Below are 14,338 nucleotides of genomic sequence, written 5' to 3' on the forward strand. Positions count from 1 at the left end.
GTTTTATGGTGTCTGGTCTTATATCTATGTCTTTAATCCATTTTGAGTTTATTTTTGTGTATGGTTTTAGGGAGTGTTTCATTCTTTTCCATGTGGCTGTCCAGTTTTCCCAGCACCACTTATTGAACAAGCTGTCCTTTCTCCATTGTATATCCTTGCCTCTTTTCTCATAGATTAGTTGCCTATAGCTGAGTGGGTTTAATTCTGGACTTTCTATCCTGTTCCACTGATCTATATTTCTGTCTTTGTGCCAGTACCATATGGTTTTGATGATTGTTGCTTTGTAGTATAGACTGAAGTCCATGAGCCTGATTCCTCCAGTTCTGTTTTTCTTTTTCAGGATGTCTTTGGCTATTCTGGGTCTTTTGTGCTTCCAAACAAACTTTAACATATTTTGTTCAAGTTCTGTGAAAAATGTCCTTGGTAATTTGATAGGGATTGCATCAAATCTGTATATTGCCTTAGGTAGTATAGTCATTTTGATAATATTGACTCTTCCAATCCAAGAGCATGTTATGTCTTTCCATCTATTTGTGTCATCTTTGATTTCCTTCATCAGTGTCTTAATAGTTTTCAGAGTACAGATCTTTTGTCTCTTTAGGTAGGTTTCACCGTAGGTATTTTATTCTGTTGGATGTGATGGTAAATGGAATTGCTTCCCTAATTTCTCTTTCTGATCTTTCATTGTTAGTGTATTAATTTTGTATCCTGTGACTTGCCAAATTCATGGATGAGCTGCAACAGTTTTCTGGTAGAGTCTTTAGGATTCTCTAGGTATAGTATCATGTCACCTGCAAATAGTGATAGTTTTACTTCTTCCTTTCCAATTTGGATTCCTTTTATCTCTTTTACTTCTCTGATTTCCACGGCTAGAACTTCCAAAACTATGTTGAAGAGTAGTGGTGAGAGCGGACATCCTTGTCTTATTCCTGATCTCAGCAGGATTTCTTTCAGCTTTTCACCATTGAGAATGGTGTTTGCTGTGGGTTTGTCATATATGGCCTTTAGTATGTTGAGGTGGGTTCCCTCTATGCCCACTTTCTGAAGGGTTTTTATCAGAAATGGGTGTTGGATTTTGTTAGAGGCTTTTTCTGCATCTATTGAGAGGATCATATGGTTTTTATTCTTCAATTTGTTAATGTGGTGTATCACACTGAGTGGATTTGCGGATATTGAAGAACCCTTGCATCCCTGGGATAAATCCCACTTGATCATGATATACAATCCTTTTAATGTATTGTTGGATGTGGTTTGCTAGTATTTTGTTGAGGATTTTTGCATCGATGTTCATCAGTAAAATTGGTGTGTAGTTTTCTTTTTTTTGTGATATCTTTGTCTGGTTTTGGTATCAGGGTGATGGTGGCCTCATGGAATGAGTTTGGGAGTATCCCTTCCTCTGCGATCTTTTGGAATAGTTTCAGAAGGAGAGGTGTTAGCTCTTCTCTAAATGTTTGATAGAATTCGCCTGTGAAACCATCTGGTCCTGGACTCTTGTTGGAAGTTTTTAAATCACAGTTTCAATTTCAGTTCTTGTGATTGGTCCATTCATCTTTTCTATTTCATCTTGGTTTAGTCTTGGAAAATTGTACTTTTCTAAGAATTTGTCCATTTCTTCTAGGTTTTCTGTTTTATTGGTGTATAGTTGCATATAGTAGTCTCTTATGATCCTTTGTTTTTCTGTGATGTCCATTGTTACTTCTCTTTTTCATTTCTCATTTTATTGATTTGAGTCCTCTTTCTTTTTTTTCTTGATAAGTCTGGCTAGGGGTTTATCAATTGTATTGATCTTTTCAAAGAACCAGCTTTTCATTTCATTGATCTTTTCTATGGTTTTCTTCATTTCTATTTCATTGATTTCTGCTCGGATCTTTATGATTTCTTTCCTTCTACTAATTTTAGGTCTTGTCTGTTCTTCTCCCTTGAGCTGCTTAAGATGTAAAGTTAGCTTTTTATTTGAGCTTTTTCTTGTTTCCTGAGGTGGGCTTGTATTGCTATAAACTTCCCTCTGAGAACTGCTTTTGCTGCATCCCATAGGTTTTGGAGTGTGGTATCTTTGTTGTCATTTTCTTCTAGGTATTTTTTAATTTCCTCTTTGATTTCTTCAGTGATCCATTGGTTGTTTAGTAGTATGTTGTTTATTCTCCACGTGTTTGTGTTTTTTTGCAGATTTTTTCTTGTTGTTGATTTCTAGTCATAGAGCGTTGTGGTCAGAAAAGATGCTTGATATGATTTCAATTTTCTTAAGGTTACTGAGGTTGGATTTGTAGCCCAAGATGTGATAAATCTTAGAGAATGTTTCATGTGCACTTGAGAAGAATGTGTATTCTGTTGCTTTTGGATGGAACGTCCTATAAATATCTATTAAATCCACCTGGTTTAATGCTTCATTCAGGGCCTGTGTTTCCTTATTGATTTTTCTGTCTGGTTGATCTGTCCTTTGCTGTAAGTGTGGTGTTAAAGTCCCCCACTATGGTTGTGTTATTGTTTATTTGTCCTTTTAAGGTTGTTAGCAGTTGCCTTATATATTGTGGTGAATCTACATTGGGTGCATAGTTATTTGAAATTGTTGTATCTTCTTCTTTTATTGATCCTTTGATCATTATGTAATGACCTTCTTTGTCCCTTAAAATATTCTTCATTTTAAAGTCTATTTTGTCAGATATGAGTATTGCTACTCCAGCTTTCTTCTCATCCTCATTTGCATGAAATATGTTCTTCCATCCTCTCACTTTCAATTTGTATGTATCCCTAGAAATGGAGGTGGGTCTCTTGAAGACAGCATATATATGGATCTTGTTTTTGTATCCATTCAGCCAGTCTATGTCTCTGGAACCCTCATAATGCCAATGTTATTCTGCCTGATGTTGTCCCAAGGCCCCTGAAGGTAGCTTATTTTCTTAAAGTTCTTCTTTCATTTTGCTGCTTTGTCTTCCAGCTTGCTGATGGATTTTATACCTGCTGTTGAACCTCTCCGGGCTCTTTTTCAGTTCAGTGTAACTACATTGGGTATCTTCTTTCTCTTTGTTGAAGTTCCTACTCTGTTTGTCCACCCTTCTCCTGAGTTCAGTGATCATTTTCATGACCGTTATTTTAAGCTCCTTACCAGGTAGGTTGCTTTTGTCTGTTTCATTTAGTTCTTTTTCTGAGGTTTCATCTTGTTCTTTTGATTGGAATGTATCTCCTACTTTTTCCTAATTCTCTGTTTCTATGTATTAGTTAAATCAGGTATCTTTCTCCCAGTCTTGGGGAGATGGCCTATGGGCTCAGAGACAGGGTGGCATCTGTCCACCAGGCTTAGCACTTAAGAGATATGTGCCCCTCCTGCTGTGGTGAAGCTTTGGGGTGCTGTTGGGCTGTCTGGGTGGTGGTGGGGCTGTGGGGATAGGCAGGGCCTGTGAATGGGAGGGGCTGGTCCCTGGGGTGACTGTGGGCCCAGCCACAGCTGCTGACTAACTTGGTGAGTGTGATCTGCATTTAACACTTTGATTTGACCCCAGTTTTGAGGCCCTGACTAGACTGCTCATTTCCCTTTTTATCTACACCCCCAAGCCCACACTCCAGCCACATCCCATATAGGACTCACACTCCAGGCCTCTGTACACCTGCCCCAATTGCCCGGGGTCAGGTACCAGGCAACCAGGAATAGTCTCTGTGCCCAGAGCCTGTGGAATTTATTCAGATCAGCCAGTCCTGAACCGCTTACCCTGCCTCACCAGTTCCTTTGCATGGAAATTGCAGTAAAGGTGCCACCCACAGTCTGCCTATCCTGCTGCCCTTTGACTGACTCTGGCACTCCCTCTGAGTCATCTTGCATGGTGTACTGGCCCCTTGGAACGTGAGTACAAAGGTGAAAAACAACTTCTGGACTCTTGGTCTGCTTCTGGCCTCACTGTGCCTCCCTCACGGCAACATGGTGAAAGTGGGTTCCCAGGCACACTCCCATTTACCGCCAGAACCATTCCCATGTGCATCTGAGGCTGGGAGCTGGCTCAGGGGCCTTTTCTTGGGTCCCAGTTCAGCTTTCAAACAATAGCTGCTTCTTATGAAAAGTCCAGGTCCTTTAAGCCCTGGTCAGTTGAGTGGACTTCCTCCACCTGCCTGGTTATGGAGACTTTGGTCCAGTTGGGCTCCTGGCTCTATTCTTCACCCAAGTCCTGCCACTGTCCTGAGTGATGTGAGCACCCACTTGTCTGTGGATTCCTCATCCTGGCATGTGGCTTCCTATTTGTGGTTTTCCCTGCTCATCCTATTGATTGATCTCTACCTCTATGCCTCATCCACACTTTGGTTCTATGGCAACACTGGTTGTGCTCCACTTCCAAAATCCTGAATCAAAATGTGTGTCAGTGTATTGCTGCATAACAAAATACTTCCCACACTGAGAGGCTTAGAGCAATACCCACAAACCTTGTATGTTTCTATTCAGAGCGTGGTAAATGTCCCTTAGTGGTATTAAATCCTAGAAACTGAGTGTCCTCCACTCCAGACCGGCTATCATCTGCGGATTCTCAATCTTCAGATCCATTTGTAAGTGCGTTAGCATCTGCTCACTTGACGTGTCACACTTTGAAAAGTTCACATCCTTTGACCTACTTGTTCTATCCTACTCTTCTTTTGACACATATGATAGCATGTTCAGTACACTATTAATAATATTAAAAAGTAATAGCCTACATCTCCAGTTTAAGTAGTTAAGTAAATTCATGGATTTTTCCAAGTGGTCATAGAAAGCAATGTTTATGAAATGTTTATAATTGTAAAGGAAAGCCTCATTATAGAGTGGCGGTGTGAAGAAGAAAATCATTTGTGTTTATAGTACGAATGCATTATTTAAAAACGTAGCACTTTTTTGTTGTTGTTGTGGCTGAAGATAGTACTGTTTTAAATTGAGTTGATATAAAGGGAAGCAAAGCCTTGATGGACTAGGGCAGGTTTTTGTTTTCCATTAGAAGGGAAAGGCAAATCTACCACAATAATTCAATGTTTAAAAGTGGCAGAGAGACTTATTTGACCTAACTGACAGCTGACAGTCCATTTCTCTTAAAGTTTGCGTTTTCTGTGCCTCAGGGAGACATTCAGTGGGCGCATCAGGCTTGCACAGGGAGTTTTGCCGCAGGACAAGTGGGGACATGGGCACAGCTGCCCATAGCCTCTTGGCTGCTCTCAAGGAGCCTGTGTGGACCACACCGCCATCACTCCAGGAAAGCAGACAGGAAGGAAGAATGTGACAAACAGAGAAACCAGCTGTTAGAGCAAAGAAGGATTTGGATGCTGAAAAAATGCCAGCGTGGAGGCCAGTTGCTCTGCCCCAAAGTCCTGCGTCTGTCCCTCGCCTGCTCCTGTTGAACTGCTCTGAGCTCAGCGCTTGCTATTCTGGGAAGGAATTTCCACCAAGCTGGTGCGTCTGCCGCCTGAGGTTCCCTCTGATTGACTGATGAGCAGGTGGTGAAGAGCCTGTGGCTGAAATATCACAGACCCCGTGCTCATCTTTATTTTATACCCAAGTCTGTGATTGTGTTTGAATGTTTTGTTTCTTCACAATGAAGAGGTAAGTAAATGACTGCTGACATAATTACTTTTCCATGGGTATATATACACATTTATTAGTACCATTATTTATTTGTGATTTGTCTGTATAATATTGAGGTTATTATTACACAATTTAAACCAAAACAAATATAGTCGCGCAGAACTCTGTAATAGAAGGTGTTGGCATTATGATTTTAAGAAGCCACACAACTATCTTGGCTGTAAGCAAATCCATTATATCGGAAAAAAATAAGTCTTGAAATTCCTTTCAAAGCCGCATGTCATGCAAGCTCCTGAAACAGTCACGTCATAATCAGAGGAAAGGTACAGGATGAAACAGTATAGTATTAAGTTGCTATACTCTTGACAGAAAATTTTCGAGAACTTAACCACAGACCTAGTGAATGACAGGGTGAGTGTCCTTACCCTGAGAGTGCATGCCCACCCCCCACCATGGTCTCCACCCCCTTCACACCCTTGGCCCACGGAAGCTGCCCCCAGCACTCCCTCCCAGTGGCAGCTGGTGTGCAACCAGCTGTTACACAACTGGCGCAGCTGGTCTGTTCATGGTGCCCCCCCCCACAGCCTCTGTGCCATTTCTGAAGGCACAAGATGTGCCCTGCCAGCTCCCATGGGGACAACATCCTTGCTGTTGTGTACACTCTGTAGGTGAGGTCCTGTTTGTGCCCCCATCCTCCAGGGCACAGGTGTGACATGGCACCCCATAATCACACTTTTTTTTTTTTCTTTTTAGGGCTGCACTTGTGGCATATGGAAGTTCCCAGGCTAGGGATCAAATTGGAGCTACAGCTGCCCAGCCTACACCACAGCCACAGCAATGTGGGATCCAAGCTGCATCTGAGACCTACACCACAGCTCTTGGTAATGCCAGATCTCTAACCCACTGAGTGAGGCCAGGGATCGAACTCGCATCCTCATGGGTATCCGTTGGGTCTGTTACCACTGGGCCACAGTGGGAACTCCCATAATCACACCTTCTGAGACCATTTGTTCTCTTGAGATGCTCATCCTGGACATTCAGATCCTGACAGAGGGCCCGATCCAAGTGTTGCAACTGCCCCAGATAGTGCAGGGCCCCACCCTGGAGAAGCCCCCTAGTTGATGTGGTGAAGAGAGGGCTGCCCCATCATTGATAAGCTGACTACTGTCCCCCCAGTATCTGGAATATTGAGGCAAGGCCAGTGGCTTTTAGCCCTCTTTGGGTTCTGGAGGCATACACTCTGCATTTACTGTCTATTTAATCTGACTGAGGCTTAACTTGCACATCAGTCCTTTTATGTGGGGCTCCTACATGAAATGCTGCGAGGTCTGTCCATGCTGACATCAACGTCCTGGTCAGGCTGCTGAGGCCTCATCTTGTGAGGCCTGTGGTGCCCTGTGTGCCTGGAAAGGCCAGATGTTCCTCTGCCCCCTTGGGGCCTCTGGCCGGGCCTAAGAATTAAACTGACAGGGCAGATGAACAGCAGGAAAACATGCACGTTTTCCTGAATTTTTAAATGTACACAGGACGCTTCAGGAGAGAACGAGGTCCCAAGGAAGTGACCAGAGCAGGATTCAGACCAGCAGTGACTATGTGAGGGGTTGGTGAGAGGAGGCTGGGGCAGGGATGGGCTCACCGGCCTTCTGCCTTCTTGGCCCAGTGTCCCCTCCCTGCAAGAAGGCTGTGGTCAGTCACTGTACCAGGTGGGGTAGGGGCTCCTTTCCCACTTTGGGGAAAGAAGGTGAAGGGGGAGTCGAGTACCTCCTGCTTCTGCTGTTTCCTCAGGCTCCCCCAGCCTAGCCGTCCTCAGGTGCCATGTTTTTGGGGAAGCTTTACTGCCTTGACGCCGTTGAGCCGCCTGGGGCCCTGGGAGTTCCGCAGGGGCAACCTGCTGTCTGGGGGGGGGGTCCTCAGATGAGAGCCAGGTCCTCTGTCCTCCAGGCTGCTGCCTTCACCCAAGAGCTGGCGTGCCCTGCTGGGCTGTATGGGGACTCAAATGAGCCACCCTGTCTTCCCAAGGGAACCTGGGTCACCTCGCCCTCTGCCTCCCCTGTCCCACCTGGTGACTCTGCTCCCCCCCCACCCCCGTCCTGGCCTGTGTGTCTTGCCTGGGCAGCTGGCTCCCCTCCCCCACCCCGGGCTGTGAGTACATGTGACCAACTACCTGTCCCTAACCACTGTCCAGGTCGGCGGTCCTGTGCTTGGCCTGCCTTGGACTCGGGGGCCGGTGATGGAGGCCTACTGCGGGGCTGGAGTGGCCCAAAGGGGAAGCACTAGTAAGTGGTTGAATCCGGAAACAGTGAGGAAGGGTTGACACATGCTGGCCAGGGGCTCCTGGTAGCAGGTGGAGGTGGGCTGGAGGGACAGGCTGCAGCAAGGCAGGGCCCAGGTGAGAGGCGGCCATGCTGCACCAGCCTATGGAAAATGGGCCGAAGAGATGCTGGGTTCTATCATCACTGGAAGCTCAAGTTCACTGGGACTTGAGTACAGAGGCGACAAGTTTCCCCCAGGTTCTAATCTGAGCATTTGTTATGTGACATTTCCTTTTATCTCAAGAGAGAAGGCAGGCAGAGAAATGGACCAAAAAAAGAATACGATACCTGAAACGGAGGGAGCAGAGAGGCTGGCTGAAACCTTTCAGATGTTTCAGAGACAAGTGAGGTGGATGGTGGACTAGAGGAGCCCGGTCTGGGTTTCTTAGCCCCTGCATCATCACCAATCTTTGCAGAATAGTTTCAGGGCAGATCTGGACTAAGGGGCCCAGGACTTGGCAGGGAGGTGTGGAACCCAAGTTTGGACCACCAGAGGGATGCTCCTGGAGAGGAGGGGCTGGCACACCAGGAGAGCATTCTGGTTAGTGTTTTAAACGAGTCAGGGGTGAGCACGGGTGCCTTCCATTTGGTGGGGGGAGGTGAAGATGGACAGACGGAAGAGCAAGGAACTGGGGCATTTGAGGAGGGGCCCATCCAGCCGTGTGGGGTCTGGGTGGTGCCTGGTGAGCTCTCCCCAGACTCCAGGTAAGAATGATGCAGTCATTGTAAATTTGGGAGAGACCTGCAAACAAGATGTCCTGACCTCAGAAAGGACTTGAGAATATCAAGTGCTGTAGGGCTATAACCATCCTTGTAAAGTAGGCAAAAGTTTGGGGGAAGAAAGGCACCCACTCTTGTGTGTCAACAGTTTGACGGGACACAGACTGAGTCACTTCCCTCAGTGTCCAGAGGGAACACCGGAGAAAATATTGATCCCGATTATCAGCTGCAGACAGAAGCGTGGAGGTTAGTTGGCTCAAGCAGTTGTACTTGCGAACTCAGAGAAGGGGTGGCATGTTGACTCTTGGAGTTCATCCCCACAGGACAAAGATTTGGGCAGTCCCCAGAGGCTGCCCTGCCAGGAGCAGGAGGAAGGGGGCTGACCCAGAAAAGGATTGTGATGGTCGATATTTTAGACGAGGTCCAGGGCGTGGCTGTGGTTGAAGTAAAAACGAAAGCAAGGCTAGAGCTTCTGGATGCTGTTTACACCTGCCTGGGTGAAAAGTGAAAGGTGACTGGCTCAGGGGTTCCTGAGGTTTCACTTCATAAACCTAGTTATTAAAAACCAAAACAACCCCAAACTACTATATATACGAAAAAGAATGAATATCTCAATAAGTTAACCAAAGAGGAAGCAGAATGAAATTGTCCAAAGGCAAAGTGCAAGGCTTTCCTTTGTAGAAGGTGAAGGCTTGTCCGAGACCAGGTCTTGGAGAAGATGGTGGGAAGACCAGGTGCTAAATCTGGCACCCATTTACCTGTGAGCCGACCTCCTCTCATCTCTGAAATGGTAGGACACGCCTCATGAAGTTGTTGTGAGGCTTATTGTGAGAGCATAAGGATACTAGCATGCTCTTAGCAGGCAGTGGCCGCCTCAACTAATGCTCTCTTATCACACATCTTCATTATTTCTGCTGCTAGCAAATACGTGATCACTTGCTTACTTTATTCGCTTACAATAGGATATTCCTTTCCTAAGGCTGTCATAACAAACAGAACTTCGTGGCTTAAAATAACGCGGAAGTATTTCCTTGTGGTTCTGAGGCTTGGTCCACGTGGCTAAAGTCCCAGTATCAGTGGTGCTAGTCTCTCCAAGAGCCTGTTTCTCTGCCTTTGCCTTTTCCTGGGAACACTGCCTCCTTACACTGTGGCCCCTGGTTCCTTGTCACAGACAGCAGGTGGTGCCACCACACTCTGCCACTGGTGCTGCTCTGCCAAAATGAAACCAAAACGCCTCTGACTCGAACCCAGCCAAAACCCAGATTGGGACTTGAACCCAGTTTTTTGTTGTTGTTGTTGTTTTTATTAGAGTCACTCACCTGGTGTCTGGACCTACTGAGGCTCAGGTTCTTTGTGTCTCATTGCAGAAGGAATTCAGTGAGAGACAAAGTGATAGGCAAGAAATAGGTTTAATATAGGACGCTTGAGTATTTGACCCTATGAGGTCCAACTAGGACTGTCACGGTGCTTGTTCAGATCAGCAGAAGGGTGGGAACAGATGCTAAAAATATGTTGAATCCTCTCAAGTTTCCATATCATGGGGTCTCCTCCTTTGGAATGTCATCTTCCCCTTAAATTCCCCTCCTTGGTCCTAAGGATCATTTTCTTGCTGAACTTCTTGAAGGCAGGCCTCATTTTATCTTTCACCTAATGACCTGAAGCATGTCTCCTTTTATTTATGGTTTTAAGCAAGGCTGCTTCATTCTATGATGTGCTTCTGATGTTGTCCGCCTTGAGCCACCAACTTACTGTGGCCTCCCAAAGTCCCCTAGGTTTCCCTCCCTATGTATGGTCCCCAAATGGGACTTCTACAACCACCTGTGTAACTGCCCAGCTCCATTCCTCTCAGTAACACCACCTTCTTGAAGTGGCTCCCCTGCCCCTTTGGTAAGGACCCTTGGAGACCCAGGAAGTAACCAGCATCATCTCCTCTGCCCAAGATCCTCCCTGCAGTGCATCCTGCAAAGTACCTTTGCTCTGAGCCTCACAGGCCCACAGGATCCTGGAGTCAGAGGAGGGAGGGACGTTCCCCTGCGGGCCCCAGGCAAGAGCCCTAGGGAGCTGAGTGGGGGAGGGACTCACAGTGTGTCACCTCAGACAGCCCTGTGTCAAGTTCCAAGTTCTTTTGTTTTCTTTTCTCACTATCATCATCAAGCAAAACCTCACAGATTTACAGACCAAAAAATAAAAGTATGACGGAGGTGACAAAAGCCCATCTTCTCTGCCCCCACCTTTTTCTTCAGTGACTCAGTCTCCAATTTCCCGCTGTTTGTTCTGTTTTTCCCTGTGGAGCAGGAAATGCCTGCACCCCTCTCCTTGCAGACAGAGCAGCTCCTGGCTTCGCACTGTTGCTAAGATGACCCAAATCCATGCTATCCCCACCTCCTGGAATTCCTGTGTACTTGCACAGTTACAGGGTTCATGCAGTTAAGCACACAAGCACACTAAAAAGAGACTAGTGTTGAAATCCAGATTGCAAACATCAACTCGCCGCAGAAATTACATGAATATAACATAGATTGAAGTGAGAAATAAAAGTGAGAATGTTGCACCTTCACTTTTAAGAAAGGTATTTATTGGCTTGTAAAAGCTCCAGATACTGTTGATATAAAACTCCTCAGCTTCCCATCGCTGAAACTCCAAGTTCCCATGTACTTAACTGGTTTTGTTTTTCTTTTGGCAGGAAGGTGGAACCCCACAGCTTGCAGTGGAACTTTAGATTCTGCAGTTCCTTACAGTTTCATCGGTTCTAATTCACCTCTGCTTCTTTTATCTTGTTTAGATGTCTGGGTCTTCTCTGCCTCATCTCCCAAATCTCTAAGTCCACACTGCCTCGATGGCTGTCCCCAAGGTTCCCATAAAGGATGCTCTGTTCCCCTACCTGCTTACCTAGTTTTCCAGGCAGTGAAAGGAAACTGGAAACTTAGCTGAGATGAGAAATGAAACCGAAAGTCTCTCGGAAGAAAGTCTCTCTGAGAACCGGAGGAATACCAGATGCAGCACCAGCCTGGGGCCTCGCCCAGCCTCTCTCTAGCATTCTCCCTGGGCGCCGGGAGGATCTTCAGACACTGCGGAGCCAGGTTCGGATCTGGGTCCAGCCGGGTGGGGAGTTTGAGGGCGTCCCCGGGTCAGGGGCGGGCGAGGGGACAGCAGTCTGGCGAGTGTCTAGGTCTCTGATCCGATGTTGGTGGAGGTGGCCCTCAGTGCAGGGGGTCATTGGGCGCAGGGGATTCGGGTAGAGGGGAGGGGAATGGCGGGATGGAGAGGGACGAGGATGCAGGGGTTGCTGTGGGCATTGCGGAAGGGGTTGCAGAGCTGGGGGATGCAGCGGGGTATGGGGATGCTACAGGAGTGGGTAGTCTGCGGTGCTGGTGCTGGAAAGAGCCAAGTGGGGAGCGCTAAGGTCCAAGTCTGAGCAGAGAGCAGAGGCACTGAGTGCCCTCCTCTCGAAGACAGGCAGTGGGTCTGGATGTTGGGAGACAGAGGGGGAGGGCGGCAGGGGGTCAGGGGTGGGCGGAGCTGGACAGCTGCCGGGAGCTTCCTCCTCCCGCGGAGTCTCGGGGCCAAATCCCAAACTTGCGGAATCAGATCTCCAATGTGTGTCAGTGGCTCACCCCTGAGAATCTTTCTTTTATCGCAGAAAGTATTCACGGTCAAGGGGTGTGTATTAGTTTTTTGTAGCTGCGTTACAAATTATTACAACTTTAGTAGATGAAGTCCGTGGAAATTCACTGTTCCAGGGTTTTGGCAGATGCCATCCAGGTGCAGGTGGGCGGGGTCTGGACCCGCTTCTCATCTCCTGGAATGAAAAACCTGCCTTGACTCCCCCTGCTGGCAGGAAGGATGAAGTGCCTCGCAGCTGTGGGGTTGAGGTATCCGGGTGTCTTGGTGGTTGGGAGCAGGAGGCTGCTGCTGGACTTGGAGACCCCCCACTGCTGGAGTCTTGGCCGTGGGGTTATGTCTGCAAAGCCAGTAGGGGACTCTCCCATTCCCTATGTGAGAATCTCCCAGGATGTAACCTCAGCAGGGGAGCCACTGCCTCACCGAATGTGCAGGTCCTGCCTGAGTTCTGGGGTGGGGGCCAGCTTCTACAGGGGCTACCCCAGGGATGCTGAGGGCTTGGAGGCCATCCCAGAGTTCTGCCTCTGCTGGGAGCTCCTCTCTAGCCAGTGCCCTGAGCCCCTTGGTCCACTACCGCCTGGACCTTGTCCAATGGGTTGGGCCAGTCTCCTCCAACTTCATAGCTAGGGATTACTCTTCCCTTCTTCCTTTTTAAGATTTTAAAATCAGAATACAAATAAGGTTCTGAATCTTCTGTGATTGGATATATCTTTAAGTTTGCTACAATCACTTTCATCTTCTAGCGATTTATTTGTTAAGAGGGTTAGTTTTTTTTGTTTGTTTATTTTGGTGGGATTTTTGCTGCTTTTTGGGTTTTTGTTGTTGTTCTTGTTTGGCTTTGGTCTTGTGACGATTCTCCTACTCATTCTGGTATATTTTAGCATTTCACATGTTCTGTCTTGTAAACTTCTAAATGACAATTCATTTTTGCTACTAGAGTTTTCATTAAATTCAAGTTTAAGTTTTTTTTTTTCCCCTCAGGCTGGAGTATCTCCAGACTGGTGTAGTTCTATATGGGAGCAGCTATTTGTCTCTACTTTTGTTGTGTTATCGCTTAGAAGTACCAAGATCTAGTAATTTATTGGAAGTTGTAAACTAGTGCTTTTCCAATTCTATCATTTTTTGTCTCTGTTTATTAGCGAGATTACCTCCAGCCAACAAAAAGGAAATCTCCCTATTTCTCCCAGTTTGGCTAATTATATATATTATTTTTATATTGCCATGGCTGGTCATGATTTAAAGTATTTTATGACTTTAATTCTTTTGATTTGTTTCTATGTTGATTCAAAAATGGAGAACCAATAAACAGCACTTAGGCAATTTTGATTCTGTTCACATTGTAGGAACAGTTTTTTTGGTGTGTGTGTATCTTTTTGTCTTTTTAGGGCCGCACCCGAAGCATGTGGAGGTCCCCAGGATAGAGGTCTAACTGGAGGTACAACTGCTGGCCTACACCAAAGCCACAACAATGCCAGATCCAAGCTGCATCTGTGACCTACACCGCAGCTCACAGCAACGCTGGATCCTTAACCCACTGAGTGAGGTCAGGGATGGAACCCACAACCTCATGGTTATTAGTCTGATTTGTTTCCGCTGCACCATGATGGGAACTCCTAGAAACAGTTTTTACATTTGGCTGGGAAACATAGTTCTGTATGGTTAAGACTATTGCTTGAAATGGATACTTTCCTATATTAAAAGTGTCATGAATCCTCTTATTTTTCTTTTTAACTTCCTTTATTTCTCCTGTTTCTTGATTGCCCTCCTTATTTTTTTCTTCAATTTTCTGTTCTCTCTTTTAAAATAAAATTATCCTTTAAGATAAGTGGTTGCTGAGGTTTCCAACTTCTTACAGGTCTGGTAATTTTGCATTTTGCCCTCAATGAACTGAATGACTGGATATAGAATTCTAAGTTCAACATATTTCCTTCTCAGAACTTTAAAAATATTATTTTCATTTTTTCAAAACATCCAGTAATGCTGCTCACTTTAAAGAGGTCTGACTGTGTGCCAGGTACTATTTTAATCAATTTGTATGCCTCTGCTCATACTTTTAAAAGGCATGAAGACACAGCCAGAGGGGAGAAATATCATTGTCCATCCCAATGTCACAGATGAGGAAATTGAACCACAGAGAAAGGAAGTAATTTGCTCA

At 46.0% G+C, this 14,338-nt stretch overlaps 1 protein-coding gene across 4 annotated transcripts in view; it reads left to right on the forward strand.

Annotated features, from left to right (window-relative positions):
• The window catches only part of DDX60 (DExD/H-box helicase 60), an 86,073-nt gene continuing 77,190 nt past the window's right edge, over positions 5,456-14,338 (forward strand). The window contains exons 1-2 of one of the 4 annotated variants that reach the window (XM_021072214.1): positions 5,456-5,548; positions 11,345-11,642. The gene's annotated coding sequence lies outside the window, so the exon portion shown is untranslated. Of the gene's footprint in view, positions 5,549-10,975; positions 11,132-11,165; positions 11,643-14,338 lie in introns of those variants that run through there. The other 3 variants (XM_021072213.1, XM_021072215.1, XM_021072212.1) reach the window with 3 other exon arrangements.

Source organism: Sus scrofa, chromosome 14 (genome assembly GCF_000003025.6).
Source record: "Sus scrofa isolate TJ Tabasco breed Duroc chromosome 14, Sscrofa11.1, whole genome shotgun sequence".
Classification (NCBI taxonomy): Eukaryota; Metazoa; Chordata; class Mammalia; order Artiodactyla; family Suidae; genus Sus; species Sus scrofa.